At 37.2% G+C, this 27,822-nt stretch overlaps 1 protein-coding gene across 2 annotated transcripts in view; it reads left to right on the forward strand.

The window, feature by feature from the left end:
• Window positions 1-22,609: 22,609 nt before the first annotated feature.
• DHX40 (DEAH-box helicase 40) overlaps window positions 22,610-27,822 on the forward strand; it is a 527,461-nt gene continuing 522,248 nt past the window's right edge. The window contains exon 1 of one of the 2 annotated variants that reach the window (XM_053707320.1): window positions 22,610-22,653. The gene's annotated coding sequence lies outside the window, so the exon portion shown is untranslated. Of the gene's footprint in view, window positions 22,654-22,809; window positions 22,878-27,822 lie in introns of those variants that run through there. The other variant, XM_053707319.1, reaches the window with a different exon arrangement.

Below are 27,822 nucleotides of genomic sequence, written 5' to 3' on the forward strand. Positions count from 1 at the left end.
TGCCTGCCGTTTTTCTAAACGTTCCCCAAGATTATAATACCAATTATTAGTTAGAATCTGCATAATATGCCTAGTAAAGCAATCGTTTTAGCCCAGAAAAATGTCTACCAGTTTTTAAGCCCTTTTTGAAGCCCTTTATTCTTTTATGTTTAATTAAGAAAATGGCTTACCGGTCCCCATGAGGGGAAATGACAGCCTTCCAGCATTACATGGTCTTGTTAGAAATATGGCTAGTCATACCTTAAGCAGAAAAGTCTGCTAACTGTTTCCCCCAACTGAAGTTACTTCATCTCAACAGTCCTGTGTGGAAACAGCAATCGATTTTAGTTACTGTCTGCTAAAATCATCTTCCTCTTACAAACAGAAATCTTCATCCTTTTTCTGTTTTAGAGTAAATAGTACATACCAGCACTATTTTAAAATAACAAACACTTGATAGAAGAATAAAAACTACATTTAAACACCAAAAAACTCTTAACCATCTCCGTGGAGATGTTGCCTGTGCAACGGCAAAGAGAATGACTGGGGTGGGCGGAGCCTAGGAGGGATCATGTGACCAGCTTTGCTGGGACTCTTTGCCATTTCCTGTTGGGGAAGAGAATATCCCACAAGTAAGGATGACGCTGTGGACCGGACACACCAATGTTGGAGAAAAAAACGTCCAAACAACTATTCACCTGGAATGGAAACTGCTTGGTTGATTACATTTGTATTTAATTTGAGTTACTGGAAAAACACACACACACACACATATATATATATATATATATATAAATCCATGTAGAAAAGGGCACTCTCAGAATTTATACATATATAAGTCAAAACATTTTTACTTTATTAATTGTATCAACAGAACATGGTCTACGTTTCGGCCCTCAGTTGGGCCTTCATCAGGACATTTACAATCTGTGATCAGATATGCTGCATCGCTCCCAATTAGAAAAAAGGCGTTGTTTGATACACCACCCTGGTTGGAGTGCTGGGCCACGGGCTAACTGACACAATATATATATATATATATATATATATATATATGAGGTGGGGATGTGGGTGGCATTGTTGGTGGGTTATCATGGTGTTGTGGTGGGGGATTGTGGCGGTGGGGCGTCAAAATGTACCTTCGCCTGTGTAGACAAAAATCCTTGCACCGGCCCTGATTGCGATGTGGGAGGGCCTCAGTTTAGGGGTTAACAGGTAGTTTATGGGTGTTAGTGTACTTTTTAGCACTTTAGTTATGAGTTTTATGCTACAGCTTTGTACCATAAAACTCTTAACTACTGACTTTAAAATGCGTTAGGAATCTTGGAGGTAGAGGGTGTACCGCTCACTTTTTGGCCTCCCAGGACAAGCTTTTAATACCGGCGCTATGCAAGTCCCATTGAAAAAAGATTTTACGAAATTTAAGTAAGTTGATTTGCGTTAAGGCCAAAAAAGTGTGCGGTGCCCCTAAACCTGCAAGACTCGTAATACCAGCGGGCGTAAAAAAGCAGCGTTAGGACCTGTTAACGCTGCTTTTTCAGCTTACCGCAAAACTTGTAATCTAGCCGTAGGTTTACAAATCAGCTGATTATTTCACCTGTGCTCCAGTTCAGATATCCTTAAAATGTGGCCTGTTAGGGAGGCCTGAGGACAGGTTTGGAAACCAGTGGATTAGATAGATAGTGATATATCCTTTAGAAAAATGGTCCAAAAAAGCTGATTTTTTAAATTGATTTTTTTACTAAAAATGTTTAAAAAAAAATGCTTTCATTGTTTATGCTCATCATTATTTTACTAAAGCAAAAACAAACTTTTCATTTTTTTTTTTTAATTGGAATTACAGTTCATATTCATTTTAAACAGTTTAATAAAAATAAACTTCTTTTTCTTATATATATATATATTGCTTTTTTTGTAAAAGAAAAGGAGCCGGTACTCAAAAAAAGGTGCTGGTACTCACTAATTATTGATTGATAAATTCTGCTCAGTAACTTTGAGAAAAGCAAAGAGACAACATTATTTACAATGTTTGATGTATTTGGCAGCCCCTTACTATGAAAACTAGAGTATTTAAATGATTATTACAAATATTACCTGGTATGTGTTGGCAGAGGTGGGGGTACTCAGTACCGTTGAGTACCCCCACAAAAAAGCTATATATATATATATATATATATATATATATATATATATATATATATATATATATACTGTAGTTGTTTTTCTTTTAAATTTAGATGCCGGAATCCACAACAGCCTCTGACGAAGTACTCCTTATACTTCGAAACGCGCAAGGTGTTTACCAAGTGGGCTGTTATGTTGATGAGAACCGGTACTTTTACTTAATACTAGTTTGGTTCTTACTTTTTAATTGATATTATAAGACTTTTTTTTTATCAGCTGCAAAGGTGTACCAGTGAATATACTTAGTATACTGTCACAGCTTTTACCATCATAATCCAGTTTACTAAGAGTGGATTGGGATTAATTTTGCCTGTATCTTACATCATTCTGATTGAGGTTATAAAGTGTGAGTGTATATCTGTAAAGTTTTAATAAATTTCTACTGTTATTTTACTGTATCACACTATGCGATTTTGTATTCTTTTCCTTTAAACTACATCCCGTGGAGTGCAAAGTTAATTCACCTACTAAGATCATCTTTCTCCTATGAGAAAGTATATCCGACCATTATAACCCCTGGTGGAAAAAGGGTGGTGCCTTGATTCTCCTGGAGTATTCATCTCATATAAGAGGAATTTTTCAGCCGTTAAACTGTTGGTGGACGAAGGGTGGTGTCATTTGCCTATCCTGAAGCATTCATCTTACCTCATATGATTGAGGTTCATTCTGGTAAGCCTAAAACCATCTATTATACTGAGATATATCCAGATTTGGACTAAAGGTGGAGGTGGAATCTATCCTGATCACATCATTAAATTTAACTTTTTATTTTATTCTGATTAGAGACTTTAACCTCTTGTTTTGAGATTTTCTCTTCATTTTACTGTGTCAATGGGTACACTGCTTATCTACTCAGCAGCATGATTTTCTTGTTTATTACTTTCAAATTACTTTCTAAGGCCTAGATTTGGAGTTTGGCGGTAGCAGTGAAAACCAGCGTTAGAGGCTCCTAACGCTGGTTTTAGGCTACCGCCGGTATTTGGAGTCTTTTCAGCCGCGACTTTTCCATACCGCAGATCCCCTTACGTCAATTGCGTATCCTATCTTTTCAATGGGATTTTTCTAACTCCGGTATTTAGAGTCGTGTCTGAAGTGAGCGTTAGAATTCTAACGACAAAACTCCAGCCGCAGAAAAAAGTCAGTAGTTAAGAGCTTTCTGGGCTAACGCCGGTTCATAAAGCTCTTAACTACTGTACTCTAAAGTACACTAACACCCATAAACTACCTATGTACCCCTAAACCGAGGTCCCCCCACATCGCCGCCACTCGATTAATTTTTTTTAACCCCTAATCTGCCGACCGCCACCTACGTTATACTTATGTACCACTAATCTGCTGCCCCTAACACCGCCGACCCCTATATTATATTTATTAACCCCTAACCTGCCCCCCACAACGTCGCAGCCAGCTACCTACAATAATTAACCCCTAATCTGCCGTCCGCAAAGCGCCGCCACCTACATTATAGCTATGTACCCCTAATCTGCTGCCCCTAACACCGCCGACCCCTATATTATATCTATTAACCCCTAATCTGCCTACACTTATTAACCCCTAATCTGCCGAGCGGATCTCACCGCTACTATAATAAAGTTATTAACCCCTAATCCGCCTCACTCCCGCCTCAATAACCCTATAATAAATAGTATTAACCCCTAATCTGCCCTCCCTAACATCGCCGACACCTAACTTCAATTATTAACCCCTAATCTGCCGACTGGAGCTCACCGCTATTCTAATAAATGTATTAACCCCTAAAGCTAAGTCTAACCCTAACACTAACACCCCCCTAAATTAAATATAATTTTAATCTAACGAAATTAATTAACTCTTATTAAATAAATTATTCCTATTTAAAGCTAAATACTTACCTGTAAAATAAATCCTAATATAGCTACAACATAAATTATAATTATATTATAGCTATTTTAGGATTAATATTTATTTTACAGGTAACTTTGCATTTATTTTAACCAGGTACAATAGCTATTAAATAGTTAAGAACTATTTAATAGCTAAAATAGTTAAAATAATTAAAATTTACCTGTAAAATAAATCCTAACCTAAGTTACAATTAAACCTAACACTACACTATCAATAAATAAATTAAATACAATTCCTACAAATAACTACAATGAAATTTGTATTGGATCAGCCAATCGGATTGAACTTGTTTCTGATTGGCTGATTCCATCAGCCAATCAGAATATTCCTACCTTAATTCCGATTGGCTGATAGAATCCTATCAGCCAATCGGAATTCGAGGGACGCCATCTTGGATGACGTCATTTAAAGGAACCGTCATTCGTCGTTCAGTCGTCGGCCAGGATGGATGTTCCGCGTTGGAGGTCTTCAGGATGCTGCCGCTCCGGATGGATGACGATAGAAGATGCCTCTTGGATGAAGACTTCAATCGGATGGAAGACCTCTTCTTGCTCCGCTTGGATGAAGAATTTGGCTCGGCTGGGTGAAGACGACTCAAGGTAGGGAGATCTTCAGGGGCTTAGTGTTAGGTTTATTTAAGGGGGGTTTGGGTTAGATTAGGGGTATGTGGGTGGTGGGTTGTAATGTTGGGGGGGGGTATTGTATGGTTTTTTTTACAGGCAAAAGAGCTAAACTTCTTGGGGCATGCCCCGCAAAGGGCCCTGTTCAGGGCTGGTAAGGTAAAAGAGCTTTGAACTTTAGTAATTTAGAATAGGGTAGGGCATTTTTTTATTTTGGTGGGCTTTGTTATTTTATTAGGGGGCTTAGAGTAGGTGTAATTAGTTTAAAATTGTTGTAATATATTTCTAATGTTTGTAAATATTTTTTTATTTTTTGTAACTTAGTTCTTTTTTATTTTTTGTACTTTAGTTAGTTTATTTCATTGTATTTATTTGTAGGAATTGTATTTAATTTATTTATTGATAGTGTAGTGTTAGGTTTAATTGTAACTTAGGTTAGGATTTATTTTACAGGTAAATTTGTAATTATTTTAACTATTTTAGCTATTAAATAGTTCTTAACTATTTAATAGCTATTGTACCTGGTTAAAATAAATACAAAGTTACCTGTAAAATAAATATTAATCCTAAAATAGCTATAATATAAATATAATTTATATTGTAGCTATATTAGGATTTATTTTACAGGTAAATATTTAGCTTTAAATAGGAATAATTTATTTAATAAGAGTTAATTAATTTCGTTAGATTTAAATTATATTTAACTTAGGGGGGTGTTAGTGTTAGGGTTAGACTTAGCTTTAGGGGTTAATACATTTATTAGAATAGCGGTGAGCTCCAGTCGGCAGATTAGGGGTTAATAATTGAAGTTAGGTGTCGGAGATGTTAGGGAGGGCAGATTAGGGGTTAATACTATTTATTATAGGGTTAGTGAGGCGGATTAGGGGTTAATAACTTTATAATAATAGCGGTGCGGTCCCGTCGGCAGATTAGGGGTTAATAAGTGTAGGCAGGTGGAGGCGACGTTGTGGGGGGCAGATTAGGGGTTAATAAATATAGGGGTCGGCGATGTTAGGGCAGCAGATTAGGGGTACATAGGGATAATGTAAGTAGCGGCGGTTTACGGAGCGGCAGATTAGGGGTTAATAATAATATGCAGGGGTCAGCGATAGCGGGGGCGGCAGATTAGGGGTTAATAAGTGTAAGGTTAGGGGTGTTTAGACTCGGGGTACATGTTAGAGTGTTAGGTGCAGACGTAGGAAGTGTTTCCCCATAGCAAACAATGGGGCTGCGTTAGGAGCTGAACGCGGCTTTTTTGCAGGTGTTAGGTTTTTTTTCAGCTCAAACAGCCCCATTGTTTCCTATGGGGGAATCGTGCACGAGCACGTTTTTGAGGCTGGCCGCGTCCGTAAGCAACTCTGGTATCGAGAGTTGCAGTTGCGTTAAATATGCTCTACGCTATTTTTTTGGAGCCTAACGCTGACATTCTATGGACTCTCAATACCAGAGTTATTTTAAAGGTGCGGCCAGAAAAAAGCCAGCGTTAGCTACGCGGGTCGTTACCGACAAAACTCTAAATCTAGCCGTAAGTAATCACTTTCAAATTATGTTGATGTTTTGAAACATTTGTATATACATAGAACATTGTACTTATAGCCTGCACCTTCCCCATAATCTTTACTCAGTTAAAGGGACATGAAACCCAACATTTTTATTTCATGATTCAGATAGAGAATACAATTTTAAACAATTTTGCAATGTACATCTATTATTTAATTTGCTTCCTTCTCGTGTTCTCCTTTGCTGAAAGATTTATTTAGGTAAGCTCAGGAGCAGCAAAGAACCTAGGTTCTAGCTGCTGATTGGTGGCTGCATATATATACTGATTGTCATTGGCTCACCCATGTGTTCAGTTAGAAACCAGTAGAGCATTGCTGCTCCTTCAACAAATGATACCAAGAGAATGGAACAAATTAGATAATAGAAGTAAATTAGAAAGTTGCCTTTAAATTGTATTCTCTATCTGAATTCTGAAAGAAAATGTTTGTGTTTCATGTTCCTTTAACATTGGTATACCAATAGGGTTGCCAGCTGTGCGCTATAAAAATACTGGACAACCTATAGGTGACTGGACACGGGTTGTAGCTGGGTTCACACAATGTCCCCACAAAAGCTCAACCTTAGGCCCCACCCTTGATCCCACCACACATATTTTTCGAAGCAGTCATTTTATCCCCTTAGTTGCCAGTAACACATGTACGTAGTAGTGATGTGACCCCTTTGGCTACCAGAAGTAAACACCCAGCAATGATTGAACAAACCCCATGTTTGCCAAAAATAAATATAATAGAAAATGCACAGTGTAACTTCTTTTTGAGCCATATTTCTAATGCATAAAGGCCTAGAAGGCCCTTTACATTTAGCTGACAGGGGTCTTTAAGTGTCCAGTATTTTTGTACAGATTGTACTGAACAGCTATAAAATTGATACAGACATAATGGCTTCTAAATTTGGGGAATCTACTATTAAGTAATGACAGAACTAGCACCTGTAGTTTCTTAGCTACACTGCACAATTACATATGCTAATTAGTATGGCTGGTAACCCCAGAGGTAATCACATGACATGATCCTGAGGCTCAGCCATAGCCCTGTAAATATTACCAGACCAAAGCAGTTCATGACATTTTAATAATCTATTCCTAACATATAAGCACTGGAAACTCAGGATTTATAATAGGAGTTTTGTTAGAACTTAAAGGGACAGTAAACACCTTGTAATTGCAAGACATTTGTTACCATTCTACAGAATAACATACACAGTTCTAAATCAATGTACAATTTTCAGAGCTAATTACATGAAAATGGGCAAAATAAAGAATGAGTATATTTCAAAGTTGTTTTATTATGCATAATTAAACATCTTATGCTAAAACTACACTAATAACAGGCTAAACTGACAGTCATGGTATAATGTGATGTCTGGTTGTCATGGTGACAGTCTTAGGGGAGTGGCTTATGTGATGCAGCAGTTATGTCACAAAACCAACTGACAACACAAAGCCACCACCCTCATAACTGCTGCTTGGTTTACTAGAGTTGCCAGACTGATCCTGCTGAACTTCACTGACATGTAAATATTAGTTATCTAATATCTTTATTTACAGTACAGCTTGGCTTTACAACTACAGCTCTGTATATGTGCTGTGAGAAGAACAGTGACTACCTCCAACACAATGCAAATGGCATCCGGTGGGAGCTGCAGGTATTAACACCAATTTCTACAGGTAGTGTTACAATGATCATCCCAACTCAGTAACTAAATATCACTAAATCACATTTAACATTGTCAAATAATACAGATAAATGACAGAAGTAATAGTTTAAACTTTGTAGCTTTCTATGGACACCAGTACTCTGAGACAAAACATAGCATACAAACCTTGCATAATAATAATCAATATTATCTTCACACCTTTATTTAAAAATAAATATAATTTATTAAATATAATATAATAAATATAATATTTATAAATATATTTTTTAAACATATTATAGCATTATAAGTATTATAGCCAAAACTGTAGGACACACCAATACCTTTCTGTGCTTCTGCTACATATCTTTATATCTTTATAAGACTTGCAGCTGGCAGTAAAGGCTTTAAACCAGCTTTGGATGGTAAGAATTACTGCATCATTAGTCTACAAATGCTCTAATGCAAGGACTTCTAGTAAAGGCCTAGAATATAAACCCCATGGCATGGGTCTGAAATTTATACGCTGCACACTCACTGGTACTGGGACCCTCATTAAACACTGTACTGTAAGGTGCTGCATCTGATACAGCTGTTTTTTTCTGCTTGACCCGGATGAAGAAAAGGCAACTGGGGATCTGAAATAAATTCAGATCAGACTGATGCGCATCTGGCCAGCAGTATACACGCTGATGGCAGATGTCCTCACGCTGCAAACCAACTGGTGCTGGGACCCTCATTAAACACTATACTGTAAGGTACAGCATCTGATGCAGCTGTTTGTTCTGCAAGACCCAGATGAAGAAAAAGCAACTGGTGATCCGAAATAAATTCAGATCAGACTGATGCGCATCTGGCCAGCAGTATATACGTGCAGATGGCAGATGTCCTCAAGCTGCAAACTCACTGGTGCTGGGACCGTTATTAAACACTATAATGTAAGGTGCAGCATCTGATGCAGCTGTTTGTTCTGCTTGACCCAGATGAAGAAAAGGCAACTGGTGATCCGAAATAAATTCAGATCAGACTGATGCACATCTGGCCAGCAGTATACGCGCAGATGGCAGATGTCCTCACGCTGCAAACTCACTGGTGCTGGGACCCTTATTAAACACTGTACTGTAAGGTACAGCATCTGATGCAGCTGATTGTTCTGCTTGACCCAGATGAAGAAAAGGCAACTGGTGATCCGAAATAAATTCAGATCAGACTGATGCACATCTGGCCAGCAGTATATGCGCTGATGGCAGATTTCCTTCAAGGATTTTTATATTACTAAACTGTAAGTATCTAAGGTAAGATTTTCTGAGATTAACAAGTATGTAAGCTCTTTGAGCAAGACATGTCATTACCACACTAGAGTGTAAATACAGATCCTACTCCAAGAGCCTACAGACATGTGCAGTGAGGTCAGATAATTTCTCACATTTCTGTAACGCTTTTTCTTTACTTTCCCATTTCATATAAATCTTTAGCTTTAATTTGGTTCTGTATGCTTAAAGCTTTCTGTACTTTTCAAGGCTTATTGATCTAAGATATACAGATCATATCTGTGACACTAGAACTTGAATCATAACAACAACAATAAAGCATAATTACAGTTACACTGCTATAACTTTAATAAACTGATATTAAATCAAATTGAATGGCTTAAATCCACTCTCACTGCACATATCTGTATAATGTAATAATGTTAAGGATCTTGGTGAAGATAATACAATGATATGATTAATATGTTTGCACTTATATCCTCAATGCAATGCCTTGATGTAGGGACACCAATAAGCACCTTGCAGCTGGTTTACAATTTTATCTGAGAACTGCAGCAACCTGGAACAAGGACTACCATATATGTGACACTAAATTTGAATGTACTACTGTTGGATTTTTGAAGCAGAGAGTCCTAGTGAAGCACAAGATTTGATAGGTCATGGGATGGTCCTGTATTTTATACCTCAGATTAGAAATTGAAAAAAAAAACTGCATTGTAAGCTACAGTATGTCATGCACCTATGTTCTTGCATTGGATGAAAAATCCTTACAAGATGTGCATAGACTGATTCATATCTGGCAATCAGTATAACGAAGACTGGAATACTCTATGGCAGTGGCAGGAAGATTGAAGATTTCAGAGGGACTAGTGTTATGTCACATGTTGAGTGCAGTCTTACATCAGGGATTTCTTTTATTTCTCTACACTGTAAGTACCCAGAGGTAAGTTCTCCTTAAATACAAGATTGTAAGCTCTTTGAGCAAAGCACTGAAACACTAGATTGTAAGCTCCTTGGAAAAGGGTCGGCACTTACATCCATGAAAATCCTTTAGAGCAGGGACTCCCATTGTACCAAATAAATGTATTGTTGTTAATAGAGTGAGATAAACCCTCCATTTAATTAGTTCAGCAAGGAATAAATATACAATGCACAAAATATTAAAATTATCCCACAGAGTATTACTAATTCAAAATGCATTTTTATATGGCACCCCTACTGCTCCTGTCAGTTTAAACCAGTAGTATAGCAAACTGTACATTACATGAGGCTTAAATAACACAGCATCAACCATAGGCAGCCTGTTTCGCTACTTTGGGACTCTTTCTCACTCAAGTCATTATGGTTGATGCTGATGTCCTCGAGCATTCCACCCTTTACTACAGGGCTGCCCATTATATTGAAATGGATTTTGAATTGTAAATGTTGCGATTTTGCACAGATAAGTATATTTATTTTTTGCTAGGATTAATACAATGGAGGAATGAGCCCCAAACGGGCTGTCTATGGTTGGTGCTGGTGTTCTGCTCAAGCATTCATTTCACTCTTTGTAAGTGTGGTTACGAAAATTAATGTAATCATCAGCAAAACTGGCATATAGCCGTAAACCTAAAATCAGTGGTTGAGTCCAATAACATAGCACCTACATCATACTGAAGAGCCCCAACGAGGGCGAAACAACCTGCCTATAGTGAAAAAACACTTTACATTTATAGTATTACAATATATTATTCCCCTGCAAGACACCACTCTTTTTGTACTGGGTTTGTATGTAAGCAGAACTACAGGGAGTGCAGAATTATTAGGCAAGTTGTATTTTTGAGGATTAATTTTATTATTCAACAACAACCATGTTCTCAATGAACCCAAAAAACTCATTAATATCAAAGTTGAATAGTTTTGGAAGTAGTTTTTAGTTTGTTTTTAGTTATAGCTATTTTAGGGGGATATCTGTGTGTGCAGGTGACTATTACTGTGCATAATTATTAGGCAACTTAACAAAAAACAAATATATACCCATTTCAATTATTTATTTTTACCAGTGAAACCAATATAACATCTCAACATTCACAAATATACATTTCTGACATTCAAAAACAAAACAAAAACAAATCAGTGACCAATATAGCCACCTTTCTTTGCAAGGACACTCAAAAGCCTGCCATCCATGGATTCTGTCAGTGTTTTGATCTGTTCACCATCAACATTGCGTGCAGCAGCAACCACAGCCTCCCAGACACTGTTCAGAGAGGTGTACTGTTTTCCCTCCTTGTAAATCTCACATTTGATGATGGACCACAGGTTCTCAATGGGGTTCAGATCAGGTGAACAAGGAGGCCATGTCATTAGATTTTCTTCTTTTATACCCTTTCTTGCCAGCCACGCTGTGGAGTACTTGGACGCGTGTGATGGAGCATTGTCCTGCATGAAAATCATGTTTTTCTTGAAGGATGCAGACTTCTTCCTGTACCACTGCTTGAAGAAGGTGTCTTCCAGAAACTGGCAGTAGGACTGGGAGTTGAGCTTGACTCCATCCTTAACCCGAAAAGGCCCCACAAGCTCATCTTTGATGATACCAGCCCAAACCAGTACTCCACCTCCACCTTGCTGGCGTCTGAGTCGGACTGGAGCTCTCTACCCTTCCAATCCAGCCACGGGCCCATCCATCTGGCCCATCAAGACTCACTCTCATTTCATCAGTCCATAAAACCTTAGAAAAATCAGTCTTGAGATATTTCTTGGCCCAGTCTTGACGTTTCAGCTTGTGTGTCTTGTTCAGTGGTGGTCGTCTTTCAGCCTTTCTTACCTTGGCCATGTCTCTGAGTATTGCACACCTTGTGCTTTTGGGCACTCCAGTGATGTTGCAGCTCTGAAATATGGCCAAACTGGTGGCAAGTGGCATCTTGGCAGCTGCACGCTTGACTTTTCTCAGTTCATGGGCAGTTATTTTGCGCCTTGGTTTTTCCACACGCTTCTTGCGACCCTGTTGACTATTTTGAATGAAACACTTGATTGTTCGATGATCACGCTTCAGAAGCTTTGCAATTTTAAGAGTGCTGCATCCCTCTGCAAGATATCTCACTATTTTTGACTTTTCTGAGCCTGTCAAGTCCTTCTTTTGACCCATTTTGCCAAAGGAAAGGAAGTTGCCTAATAATTATGCACACCTGATATAGGGTGTTGATGTCATTAGACCACATCCCTTCTCATTACAGAGATGCACATCACCTAATATGCTTAATTGGTAGTAGGCTTTCGAGCCTATACAGCTTGGAGTAAGACAACATGCATAAAGAGGATGATGTGGTCAAAATACTCATTTGCCTAATAATTCTGCACTCCCTGTACTATACAATAATAAGGCTTCCATACATCATAAGATTCGAGATTTTGTCTGATTTCCAAGTACCCTTGACATAGTAAAAGGGTTCCTACCTAAAACTATTAAATGGTCAGATGTTCTGCACATATCTGCAATAAATATGTTTATATATTTAAAGATGAGGACACAAAGAATATCTGTTAATGATAGCAGCAACTGGATCACCCGAATCACCCAGCAACAACTGGATCATCATGGATCACCCGAAAAACCCTAGCAGTTATGTCCATGCTTAAAGGGACAGTCTAATATAAATTAAACTTTCATTATTCAGATAGGACTTTTAATTTTAATCAACTTTCCAATTTACTTTTATCATCAAATTTGCTTTTTTCTCTTGGTATTCTTAGTTTAAACTAAACATAGGTAGGCTCATATGCTAATTTCTAAGCCTTTGAGGGCTGCCTCTTATCACATGCTTTTTAAATCTCTTTTCAATACAAAGAGACATAAAGTACATGTGGGCCATATAGATAACACTGTGTTCAGGCACAGGGGGTTATTTAAGATGTAGCACAAAACAATGCTACATTTAAGACAATAGATAATAAACAGTCACCGTCATGTGATCAGGGGGCTGGAAGAAGGTTCCTAGATACAAGGTAATCTCAGAGGTAAAAAGTATATTAATATAACTGTGTTGGTTGTGCAAAACTGGGAAATGGGTAATAAAGGGATTACCTATCTTTTAAAACAATAACAATTCTATGGTAGACTGTCCCTTTAATTCAGTGCAGGTCTCCATTTACCAAGTTGCCTACATGCTCATCATACTGTAACACACCTAGTAAAGAAGGCTTATTTACAGTATACTGAGAACTTGAAAAACAGCCCTATTAAAGCAATTTTTCAGCCGTTAAACCGTTGGCAGACGAAGGGTGGTGTCATTTGCCTATCCTGAAGCATTCATCTTACCTCATATGATTGAGGTTCATTCTGGTAAGCCTAAAACCATCTATTATACTGAGAAATATCCAGATTTGGACTAAAGGTGGAGGTGGAATCTATCCTGATCACATCATTAAATTGAACTTTTTATTTTATTCTGATTAGAGACTTTAACCTCTTGTTTTGAGATTTTCTCTACATTTTACTGTGTCAATGGGTACACTGCTTATCTACTCAGCAGCATGAGTTTCTTGTTTATTACTTTCGAATTACTTTCTAAGTAATCACTTTCAAATTATGTTGATGTTTTGAAACATTTGTATATACATAGAACATTGTACTTATAGCCTGCACCTTCCCCATAATCTTTACTCAGTTAAAGGGACATGAAACCCAACATTTTTATTTCATGATTCAGATAGAGAATACAATTTTAAACAACTTTCCAATGTACATCTATTATTTAATTTGCTTCCTTCTCGTGTTCTCCTTTGCTGAAAGATTTATTTAGGTAAGCTCAGGAGCAGCAAAGAACCTAGGTTCTAGCTGCTGATTGGTGGCTGCATATATATGCTGATTGTCATTGGCTCACCCATGTGTTCAGTTAGAAACCAGTAGTGCATTGCTGCTCCTTCAACAAATGATACCAAGAGAATGGAACAAATTAGATAATAGAAGTAAATTAGAAAGTTGCCTTTAAATTGTATTCTCTATCTGAATTCTGAAAGAAAATGTTTGTGTTTCATGTTCCTTTAACATTGGTATACCAATAGGGTTGCCAGCTGTGCGCTATAAAAATTCTAGACAACCTATAGGTGACTGGACACGGGTTGTAGCTGGGTTCACACAATGTCCCCACAAAAGCTCAACCTTAGGCCCCACCCTTGATCCCACCACACATATTTTTCACAACTAAGCAGTCATTTTATCCCCTTAGTTGCCAGTAACACATGTACGTAGTAGTGATGTGACCCCTTTGGCTACCAGAAGTAAACACCCAGCAATGATTGAACAAACCCCATGTTTGCCAAAAACACATATAATAGAAAATGCACAGTGTAACTTCTTTTTGAGCCATATTTCTAATGCATAAAGGCCTAGAAGGCCCTTTACATTTAGCTGACAGGGGTCTTTAAGTGTCCAGTATTTTTGTACAGATTGTACTGAACAGCCTATTTGTATGGTTCAGATCAACTATAATTAATATAAAATTGATACAGACATAAAGGCTTCTAAATTTGGGGAATCTACTATTAAGTAATGACAGAACTAGCACCTGTAGTTTCTTAGCTACACTGCACAATTACATATGCTAATTAGTATGGCTGGTAACCCCAGAGGTAATCACATGACATGATCATGAGGCTCAGCCATAGCCCTGTAAATATTACCAGACCAAAGCAGTTCAAGACATTTTAATAATCTATTCCTAACATATAAGCACTGGAAACTCAGGTTTATAATAGGAGTTTTGTTAGAACTTAAAGGGACAGTAAACACCTTGTAATTGCAAGACATTTGTTACCATTCTACAGAATAACATACACAGTTCTAAATCAATGTACAATTTTCAGAGCTAATTACATGAAAATGGGCAAAATAAAGAATGAGTATATTTCAAAGTTGTTTTATTATGCATAATTAAGCATCTTATGCTAAAACTACACTAATAACAGGCTAAACTGACAGTCATGGTATAATGTGATGCCTGGTTGTCATGGTGACAGTCTTAGGGGAGTGGCTTATATGATGCAGCAGTTATGTCACAAAACCAACTGACAACACAAAGCCACCACCCTCATAACTGATGCTCACTTTACTAGAGTTGCCAGACTGATCCTGCTGAACTTCACTGACATGTAAATATTAGTTATCTAATATCTTTATTTACAGTACAGCTTGGCTTTACAACTACAGCTCTGTATATGTGCTGTGAGAAGAACAGTGACTACCTCCAACACAATGCAAATGGCATCCGGTGGGAGCTGCAGGTATTAACACCAATTTCTACAGGTAGTGTTACAATGATCATCCCAACTCAGTAACTAAATATCACTAAATCACATTTAACATTGTCAAATAATACAGATAAATGACAGAAGTAATAGTTTAAACTTTGTAGCTTCCTATGGACACCAGTACTCTGAGACAAAACATAGCATACAAACCTTGCATAATAATAATCAATATTATCTTCACACCTTTATTTAAAAATAAATATAATTTATTAAATATAATATAATAAATATAATATTTATAAATATATATTTTAAACATATTATAGCATTATAAGTATTATAGCCAAAACTGTAGGACACACCAATACCTTTCTGTGCTTCTGCTACATATCTTTATATCTTTATAAGACTTGCAGCTGGCAGTAAAGGCTTTAAACCAGCTTTGGATGGTAAGAATTACTGCATCATTAGTCTACAAATGCTCTAATGCAAGGACTTCTAGTAAAGGCCTAGAATATAAACCCCATGGCATGGGTCTGAAATTTATACGCTGCACACTCACTGGTACTGGGACCCTCATTAAACACTGTACTGTAAGGTGCTGCATCTGATACAGCTGTTTTTTTCTGCTTGACCCGGATGAAGAAAAGGCAACTGGGGATCTGAAATAAATTCAGATCAGACTGATGCGCATCTGGCCAGCAGTATACACGCTGATGGCAGATGTCCTCACGCTGCAAACCAACTGGTGCTGGGACCCTCATTAAACACTATACTGTAAGGTACAGCATCTGATGCAGCTGTTTGTTCTGCAAGACCCAGATGAAGAAAAAGCAACTGGTGATCCGAAATAAATTCAGATCAGACTGATGCGCATCTGGCCAGCAGTATATACGTGCAGATGGCAGATGTCCTCAAGCTGCAAACTCACTGGTGCTGGGACCCTTATTAAACACTATAATGTAAGGTGCAGCATCTGATGCAGCTGTTTGTTCTGCTTGACCCAGATGAGGAAAAGGCAACTGGTGATCCGAAATAAATTCAGATCAGACTGATGCACATCTGGCCAGCAGAATACGCGCAGATGGCAGATGTCCTCACGCTGCAAACTCACTGGTGCTGGGACCCTTATTAAACACTGTACTGTAAGGTACAGCATCTGATGCAGCTGATTGTTCTGCTTGACCCAGATGAAGAAAAGGCAACTGGTGATCCGAAATAAATTCAGATCAGACTGATGCACATCTGGCCAGCAGTATATGCGCTGATGGCAGATTTCCTTCAAGGATTTTTATATTACTAAACTGTAAGTATCTAAGGTAAGATTTTCTGAGATTAACAAGTATGTAAGCTCTTTGAGCAAGACATGTCATTACCAAACTAGAGTGTAAATACAGATCCTACTCCAAGAGCCTACAGACATGTGCAGTGAGGTCAGATAATTTCTCACATTTCTGTAACGCTTTTTCTTTACTTTCCCATTTCATATAAATCTTTAGCTTTAATTTGGTTCTGTATGCTTAAAGCTTTCTGTACTTTTCAAGGCTTATTGATATAAGATATACAAATCATATCTGTGACACTAGAACTTGAATCATAACAACAACAATAAAGCATAAATACAGTTACACTGCTATAACTTTAATAAACTGATATTAAATCAAATTGAATGGCTTAAATCCACTCTCACTGCACATATCTGTATAATGTAATAATGTTAAGGATCTTGGTGAAGATAATACAATGATATGATTAATATGTTTGCACTTATATCCTCAATGCAATGCCTTGATGTAGGGACACCAATAAGCACCTTGCAGCTGGTTTACAATTTTATCTGAGAACTGCAGCAACCTGGAACAAGGACTACCATATATGTGACACTAAATTTGAATGTACTACTGTTGGATTTTTGAAGCAGAGAGTCCTAGTGAAGCACAAGATTTGATAGGTCATGGGATGGTCCTGTATTTTATACCTCAGATTAGAAATTGAAAAAAAAAACTGCATTGTAAGCTACAGTATGTCATGCACCTATGTTCTTGCATTGGATGAAAAATCCTTACAAGATGTGCATAGACTGATTCATATCTGGCAATCAGTATAACGAAGACTGGAATACTCTATGGCAGTGGCAGGAAGATTGAAGATTTCAGAGGGACTAGTTTTATGTCACATGTTGAGTGCAGTCTTACATCAGGGATTTCTTTTATTTCTCTACACTGTAAGTACCCAGAGGTAAGTTCTCCTTAAATACAAGATTGTAAGCTCTTTGAGCAAAGCACTGAAACACTAGATTGTAAGCTCCTTGGAAAAGGGTCGGCACTTACACCCATGAAAATCCTTTAGAGCAGGGACTCCCATTGTACCAAATAAATGTATTGTTGTTAATAGAGTGAGATAAACCCTCCATTTAATTAGTTCAGCAAGGAATAAATATACAATGCACAAAATATTAAAATTATCCCACAGAGTATTACTAATTCAAAATGCATTTTTATATGGCACCCCTACTGCTCCTGTCAGTTTAAACCAGTAGTATAGCAAACTGTGAAATACATGAGGCTTAAATAACACAGCATCAACCATAGGCAGCCTGTTTCGCTACTTTGGGACTCTTTCTCACTCAAGTCATTATGGTTGATGCTGATGTCCTCGAGCATTCCACCCTTTACTACAGGGCTGCCCATTATATTGAAATGGATTTTGAATTGTAAATGTTGCGATTTTGCACAGATAAGTATATTTATTTTTTGCTAGGATTAATACAATGGAGGAATGAGCCCCAAACGGGCCAAACGGGCTGTCTATGGTTGGTGCTGGTCTTCTGCTCAAGCATTAATTTCACGCTTTGTAAGTGTGGTTACGAAAATTAATGTAATCATCAGCAAAACTGGCATATAGCTGTAAACCTAAAATCAGTGGTTGAGTCCAATAACATAGCACCTACATCATACTGAAGAGCCCCAACGAGGGCGAAACAACCTGCCTATAGTGAAAAAACACTTTCCATTTGTAGTATTACAATATATTATTCCCCTGCAAGACACCACTCTTTTTGTACTGGGTTTGTATGTAAGCAGAACTACTATACAATAATAAGGCTTCCATACATCATAAGATTCGAGATTTTGTCTGATTTCCAAGTACCCTTGACATAGTAAAAGGGTTCTTACCTAAAACTATTAAATGGTCAGATGTTCTGCACATATCTGCAATAAATATGTTTGTATATTTAAAGATGAGGACACAAAGAATATCTGTTAATGATAGCAGCAACTGGATCACCCGAATCACCCAGCAACAACTGGATCACCATGGATCACCCGAAAAACCCTAGCAGTTATGTCCATGCTTAAAGGGACAGTCTAATATAAATTAAACTTTCAATATTCAGATAGGACTTTTAATTTTAATCAACTTTCCAATTTACTTTTATCATCAAATTTGCTTTTTTCTCTTGGTATTCTTAGTTTAAACTAAACATAGATAGGCTCATATGCTAATTTCTAAGCCTTTGAGGGCTGCCTCTTATCACATGCTTTTTAAATCTCTTTTCAATACAAAGAGACAGAAAGTACACGTGGGCCATATAGATAACACTGTGTTCAGGCACAGGGGGTTATTTAAGATTTAGCACAAAACAATGCTACATTTAAGACAATAGATAATAAACAGTCACCGTCATGTGATCAGGGGGCTGGAAGAAGGTTCCTAGATACAAGGTAATCACAGAGGTAAAAAGTATATTAATATAACTGTGTTGGTTGTGCAAAACTGGGAAATGGGTAATAAAGGGATTATCTATCTTTTAAAACAATAACAATTCTATGGTAGACTGTCCCTTTAATTCAGTGCAGGTCTCCATTTACCAAGTTGCCTACAAGCTCATCATACTGTAACACACCTAGTAAAGAAGGCTTATTTACAGTATACTGAGAACTTGAAAAACAGCCCAATTAAAGCTTAGAAATCAGCTATTTAGATATTTTAAATTTCTCTTTTATCTTGAGTCAGATCAAAGTAATTGCCAAAGAAAGAGGATAACTACATTATTTGTTTACAAACTGAATAATAAAGTATGCATGTTTGCACTTGTCTAGTAAATTCTTTGCCTTGTTAAAAAAATATAATGTTCTAATTCTTGAGAGCATTTATTGTTAAATGTTTGCAGTACACTACAGGTTACATTGTATGGGACCTACTAAAGGGATATAAACCCCATTTTTGTTCTTTCCGGATTCAGATCGAATATTACAGGCAATTTTAAATGATTTTCCAATTTACTCCTATTTTCAAATGTGTTTAATTCCCTTGATTTGATTTGCTGAATTTACAAAACACATCAACATTTAAAAGTACAGTTACACTCATAATAACACTATCTGATACAAAAATATTAAATAAAAATATTGCATTAAAAAGTTATAAGGGCTCAAAATATGAGTTATCAGGTGTTATATATAAGAAAAAAAAGACTGCAAAGGGCTTTAACATAGAGATACATTCATACACATGCCTAAATATGTATATGTATGTATGTATATGTGTATTTATATATACAGACATCCCAACCTGCAAAAACTCATTTCAGGGAGGTGGCTTCTCCTGCTACTGCGCCGCCGCCCCCCCCCCCCCCCATCCCTCTCAGTTATATATTGGACACCTTGAAATCCTAAATAAGAGACTTATCATTAAAGTAGCTTCCCACTAAAGTCACATTAAAAAAAGTAGCTTTATTGCACAACCACATAGAACAAACCTATTTTCCAGTGATCGTATGCTTGTTGAATGCTCAAATATTTTAGAATACAAAGTTTATTTACGTGCAGTAAATAAGGTAGTATTTGTGTTTTATTTTATTAAAATCAGTGGGGGCTTTTTGGTTACTGATGCATGCTTTGAGGGTTCTATATTGTCCCAGGAACTAAAGGCATTCTTTAAAGAAACACTTTTCCGGATTTGGGCCACATTGGATCATAGTACTTGGAATTTCAGGGAGATTGCATTCCATTTGCTGGCATCAGGGAGCCGCTATTACAATCAGGGAGACTCCCTGAACTTCAGGGAGACTTGGGATGTCTGTATATATATATATATATATATATGTGTGTGTGTGTGTGTGTGTGTGTGTACATATGTATTTATATTCGTATATATGTATTTTCAGAATATAAACACTTAAATACATATGCAGACATATATATGTGCATTGGAGCCCTTTGCAGTTAAGTAGCTGAAAACATGAAAAACATATTTATGCAATATTCATAAGTGTTTAACTGTGTATTTACTATATAAATCTCACATTCCAATGTTTTTGCACAATGGGGAATATGTTCTATGTATTTTTAAATAGATATTCCTATATATCTGTATATATCTAGACCTATATATAATAAAGTTTATATATATATATATATATGTATAAATATATATTTGTGCAAATATCCATCAGATATACATTTAAATATCTCTTTAAGAATACATAGAACATATTCTGCTATCCGCAGAACATTCGATTATAAAAGATGCAATATTATCTTCTTATGTTATGCTTTTAAAAAAACGCCATTGTGTTTGTGTGACGTGTGGGTGCTAGGTATTTTTCAGCTACATTGAAGTCTATGGGGCGAATGCGATTTTGTATTCGCAACTTCTTAAAGTTTATTTTTTACTGTGACGTTAAGAACATGAGAGCGCAAACTTTTTACTTTCAACTCGTAATATGAGCCTGAAACTCTGAGCAAAAAATAATTAAGCATGTAACACATGTACAGAGCAGTGATGTAACCCCCTTGGCTGTTAACCAACCCAGCAATGATTGACCACCCTCATGGTTGCCTGTAACGCATGTAATAGAAAATGCACAGTGTAACTTATATTTCTAATGCATAAAGGCCTAGAAGGTCCTTTACATTTAGCTGACAGGGGTCTTTAAAAATACTGGACATTTAAGTGTCCAGTATTTTTGTACAGATTTTACAGGACAGCCTGTTAAAATACTGGACTGTCCAGTTGAATACTGGACACTTGGCAACCCTAGATACCAATAAGATAGAGCAGTTTTGTTCTTTCAGAATACTAGCGCTGGTGATTTCTTTATATATATATATATATATATATATCATAAATAGGCTTACCAGAAGTCCCACTTTTACTGGGATTGTCCCTGTTTGGAGGCGCTGTCCCAGTGTCCCACCTGGTTGTTCATTCTGTCCCAGTAGGGTTGCCACCTCCGGGTTTCAAATCATGTGTCCGGGTTTATTTTTCTAAGAATTTAACACCCCCCACGACCCCTGGTGACATCACCAGTGATACACCTTTATGAGAATCATATAAGTATGATCAGGAAGTGCAGACAGGCAGGATTTTTTGGTGTTGATCTTGCTTTACTTCATGCAGAATAGCATTTTGGATGTAATCTTCCTGCATTATGATATAGCGTAGCCTCTTAAACAGCTTTAGCAGGTACGTGTTTCTTTTTTTTTACTTATTTCATTCAATGTTGCATTTATGCCTTATAAGTATTTGGCTCTGTTCCTTAATTAGACACATAAAACACATATTACACTGCAGATATTATATTGTGTGATGTATACGCTTTTCACTATTTTATGAAATTGATAATTATGCTTAATTTTTGGCATTATTTAGAATCTGAGATTTAGATGAATGATTTATTTGGTAATGTTGTGTATGGGTTGCCATGACAACGTAATGGTGCCTTTTTCACTAGGGGTGGTGTTATGGTTTATTTAAACTGTGTGATTCACTTTTTGTTTGAGTGAGGAAGGGTAGAGTATCCACAAAACATTACGCACATAAAAGCTACTACTTTAAAAGGACCAGTAATCGCCACGCCCCCTTGACCGCACCAGGTGGTCCCAGTTTCACCTCTAAAAATTATGGTAAGCCTAATCATAAATGGTCCAACAAAACTGATTCTTTTAAAAATGTTAAAAAATAGTTTCATTGTTTATGCTCATTATTTTACTTTTAGACTTCTCAAGCAAAAACATACTTTTCGTTTTTTGTTTTTTTTTAAGCAACATCTTCGACCTTCCTTTCAAGCTACTGTTTTCGGGTACTTACATGACTTTCTTGACAGGTATTGAGCAATAACAAATACGTGTTTTTCCACACGCATTTCCCTACTTTGCCCAATAGAGGGCACATTGGTATTTGTTATTATTTACTGAGCAGCTCTCTTCTGGGTTACAGGACGTAACTTCCTTACACGATTTCCTGTGATGAACGGGTCCTGGTAAAGGACATAATTATCGTAAACGGTACAAGGTCTTGGTAGGATTGTATATGGGATTTAGTCCTAGTACTTATACATAATATTTTTATGATATGTAGGTCCTTATTTAGATTTGTAATATAATTATAATTAGTATTTGTCACCTTATGGTTTATTGCCTCTTGTAATTTATTATTTGGGTCTTAGTGATACTTTGTTACATCCAGGTCCTATGTCAAAGATGGCGCTCCCCGTTCCTAAGCAATAGAGGTAGGAAAAGGAATATTAGGTTTAGTGTGTTACCAATACATAGAGTGATAACGCTGGAACTTCAGTATTAACAAGTTATATGCTATTATGATTATTAAACTATGAATTTAAGTAGAACTATTAAATAATTGTTTTAATACGTAAAAGGTCTTGCATTGTCACAAAAATGATAGCTATAGCGTAAATTACATAGTGCACTGTGAAGTACGACTAGCTATAATAATTCACATGGTGTATTATTTGTTTGATGTGAACAATACAGTTGCAGATAACATTTAAAGTGTGTCTGATTTTCAGCTCCTAACGACTGCAAAAAGACTACCAGTAAGGGCATTTAAAAATAGCAAACCCCTTTATATTTTCCAAACATTAACTTATATCTCCCCAATGTATGCCACGTTTTTGAGCTGTTATTGTCTTCAACTATCCTGTTTTTACAAAATATCAGTGAGTGTCATATAATTATAACATCTGAAATACTCTACCTGCGTGAACTATGGGGAAAGAGTAATGTAATTCGAGGAATTAATATCATCAATGTACTCAGCTTTCTTTCACACTTCTATTTTCGGTCTTTCTGTAAGGTATTTTTATTCTCTTTGACCAGTTTGTCAGTATCACTGGGCAGTTTGCTGTGACAATAACTTTTCTATTTTTAAAGCACTTACAGTTACTTCTGCTTCACATGCTATCTCTATGTAGATTCAGTCTTGCTAAATGACTATGGATTAGTCTGCACCACATTAAAGGGACAGTATACACTCATTTTCATATAACTGCATGTAATAGACACTACTATAAAGAATAAGATGCACAGATACTGATATAAAAATCCAGTATAAAACTGTTTAAAAACTTACTTAGAAGCTGTCAGTTTGGCTCTGTTGAAAAGGTAGCTGGAAAGCCCACTGCAAGTGACAAATAAGACACTCCCCCCCTCCCACTTCTTTTGCATATGAAAAGACCCTTTACACAAACAGGAGCAAGCTGGAGTAGGTAGTCGAGCGTATTCACATAAAACTTTGGGGCTTGGTTAGGAGTCTGAAAATCAGAGCAATGTTATTTAAAAATAAGCAAAACTATACATTAATTTAAAAAAAAAAACTTTATGGGCTATATAAATAGATCATCTACAAAACATTTATGCAAAGAAAAAATTAGTGTATAATGTCCCTTTAAACTTAAAAGGTACAGTGAAGTAAAAATGAACCTTTCATGGTTTATATATAGCATGCAATTTTAAACAACTTTCTAACTTCTATTGTATAATTTGCTTTATTCTATTGGTATGCTTTGCTGAAAAGCATACCTAGGTAGGCTCAGGAACAGCAATGCTTTGCTGGCAACTAGCTGCTGATTGATGGCTGCACACATATTTCACTTGTCATTGGCCTGAAGTATTCAGCTATCTTCCCGGCAGTGCATTCCTTAACCTTCAACAAAGGATACCAACAGAATGTAGAAAATCTGTTAATAGAAGTAAACTGGAAAGTTGTTTAAAATTCTATGTTATATCTGAACCATAGAACAAAATTTTGGGTTTCATGTCCCTTTATAGGGACATGAAACCACAAATTTTTCTTTCATGATTCAGACAGAGGATACAGTTTTAAGCAACTTTCCAATTAACTTTTATTATCAAAACTGTATTTCTTCATTCTTGTGATATCCTTTATTGGAGGTGCAGCAATATTAGCAATATTAGTAAGCTAATCACAGGACTTGGAAGCATATATGTGGAGCCACCAATCAGCAGCTAGCTCCCAACTCCTTAGCCTACTTAGATATGCTTTTCAACAAAGGATACAAAAGACTAAAGCAAATTAGATAATAGAAGAAAGATGAAAAGTTGTTTAAAATTAGAAGCCCTATCGGAATTGTGATAGAAAGAAATCATGTTTCATATCCCTTTAAATAAGAGACCTAACATGGAATAACTCTATGACAGCTCTGTTTATGTTGCTTTATGAAAACTACAGTGATAAATATACTAGATTCTGAAACTTATTACATTTATAGAGTGTTTGCTTCCAAAACTGAAGTTGCATAAATTAAATTTGCCTGTGTTGAAGCTATCAATATTGAGTTGTAGTTGACAGCATTGGGGAGTGTGTGTTTCATATCAGTGGATGATTGGTCACACAAGAAGCAAGAGATAGGAAATATACAGCCAGCATTCATTTTAATTTAATTAAAACATCGACAAAAATAACTATAATTCAGCTTTGACTTCACTCTTATGAAACATGTTCAGATAACTGATTGAATGATATAATTAAAATTTTATAAGACTGTTCAAATCTGCACAGGAGGTGGACTTCCGGCGGGAGGCGGGGCAGACAGGTAGCTGCAGGTAGTTGCCGCTGCTCTGTGTCTCTACGTGAGGCACAGGTTTATCACCATCTTATGCTGTTCCCTTGGCTGGACTGCCGCAGCAGCTTGCGTGTTAGGATCATGGATCCTGCATAAGAAGTCCGCTCATAAAGCCTGTTTGTGCAGGCTACTGCACACCATTTTCTTCAGAGGTTTTGGCGTATATCTATCTGGCCGTTTCCCTAAGGGTACCTGATTACCCGGATGCATACAGACCTGTTCCTGCCGTAACTGCAGCAATGGGAAAAAGCATTAACAGCAACTGAGCAACGCTGCAGTGTTCGACTATAACAAGGCTGCAGAGGTCCGCAGCAGTTTGTTAGCCTACCAACCTGCTAATCAGCCAATCAGCCTAACGGTTTCTTGATGGATCATTGCAGTGTGTCGCTGGATGGGAGACCCAGAGCTGGGCAGTGAGCTTGGACGCATAGGAGGCTTGTTGCACGGGAGTCGCCCTCACAGGTGTGCCTGGCCACACTTGAACCTGTTTACCTGAGTGGGTCCTCCTTTCTGCCCCAGCACGGTCGGGGTCTTATGGTCTTCTGGTGGAGGCGCAAAAGGAAGGGGACTTGTTGCATGGGAGGCTCCCCCACTGGTGTGCCCGGATGCACCAGAATCTGCTTGTTTGTGCGCGCCTCTTTCTGACCCGGCGTGGTCGGGATTCGTTGATCCTATTGTGGCCGCTCGAGAGGAGACAGCTAGTCAATGGTTTGCCTGGGGCTCTGTCGATAAAGCAATTCTGAGCACGGAACAGTGAGTAGTGCGTGCCCCGCTGCACTTGAAGTTCCACCTTATCTGTTAAGATCACTATGGGCTGTGATCCACCCCCACTGGGGTACCAGAGGGATTGGGACAAATGTTAGTGACCGATGCTGTCTCAGAGAAAAAAGTGGCTTATCAATAGGAGGCGATGCGGGCTATCTGTTTGGTGGAACTTTGGCCATTTTCATGCTCGCTGGGGTTTTGCTTGTTTTCTCATGAATAATAGCCTATATCAGCATTTAACCCCCTGTTCTGCAGCATGTATCACTAAAGTTACTTGTGATTGGAAGAGATCAGTGCTGGAGGAACATTGTGCCACATTTATACCCAGCTTTGCAGAATCTTTGCTTTGTGTGGACGTTTAGTTCCCTGCTATTTAAGCAAGTATCCAGTTGTGTCTATAGTTCCACCGATTTCATCATAGGGGAACCTGTTTGGCAGCAAGAACACAAGGCATTAAAGTATTAATCATATATGTATACTGTTCTACTTAAGGTGCTTTATAACTGGCCTATTTAAATGCTCATCCAATACGTATATGATTGAGAGTTCTATGTGAAAGCCTATATTATAATTGCTGTTTTTTTGTTTTTCTTTCTCTCTGTTGTGAGCCTAATAACCTGATAGTCCCTTAAGTGCCAAAGCATATACTCTTATTTTTCTTTTGAAAGCACATATAATCATATACAAAGTTTGCATGATTTAGCAAAAGTATATTACATTAGAAGTACAAATATCACTTAAGTGGCACCTTCTTCGTTCCCAAGGTTTTTTCCTTTTTTTTTTTTTTTTTTTTTTCCTTTTTGGGGTAAATTAAAATAAAGCCGCCACATGTAACAGAATGATATAAGCACTTTAAGGCGTAGTTTGTTATAATCCTTTTTACTGTAAGTAATAACAATAATAGAAGCACAACCACTTTAAGAGGCACTTTGTTCTAGTTTTGTTGCCTTTTTAGTATTAGACTGAAACGGAGCCACTAAGAAGCACATTGTTATAAATTTATTTTTCTTTAGATTATCTAACAGTTAAAGTATCACGAGTATTGAAATGTAAGCACTTTAGAAAGCACTTTGATACAGTTCCTCCTTTCCCTATGTTAGTCAGGATTAGATTAATATAAATCTTTGGGATACAAATATTACAGAGAGCACTCTCTTGTGCTGTTAAGAATTTTAAGTGTATAAACAAGGGAAACTTAAGCTTTCATTAGAGTGAGAGTTAGGACTGGAGATAGTAATAAGTTTAGGTAAGCTCTAAAAATTCTAAGCCACATATATAAACATATGATTATTATAGGTACTATTGGAAACATTGTTGTTGTTTTTTTGTTTTTTTCTCTCCCTTTTTCCTTTTATGGGGGTCTAAGTAGTGTAATTGGCTATTGTGTCCATTAAGTGGTTCATGGATAGATATATGCTCCAAAAGGGCTCACCTTCCACTATGCCTCCTAAGTCAAAGGACAAGAAGGGGAGTAGCAGGACGCTGGACTCCAGCATGGATACGCCCCTAGAAAAAGGCCACTCGAACCCAACAGGTAGCAATATGGCAGAATTTGCAGCCGAAGTGGCCAAAATTTTGACCCCTCAATTTGAGTCAGTTAAATCGGAAATTAGGAATGAGATTTCAAATCTTACTGTGGAAGTTAGACAGTTCTCCACAAGGTTGGAGGATGCTGAAAACAGAATCTCTGATCTAGAGGATAGACTTAATATTCAAGAGCCCACTATAGACTCGCACAGTAAAACGATTGCAACGTTACAGGCCAAGATTGAAGATCTTGAGGATCGTTCAAGACGAAATAATTTGA

This window comes from Bombina bombina, chromosome 3, assembly GCF_027579735.1.
Source record: "Bombina bombina isolate aBomBom1 chromosome 3, aBomBom1.pri, whole genome shotgun sequence".
Taxonomy (NCBI): domain Eukaryota; kingdom Metazoa; phylum Chordata; class Amphibia; order Anura; family Bombinatoridae; genus Bombina; species Bombina bombina.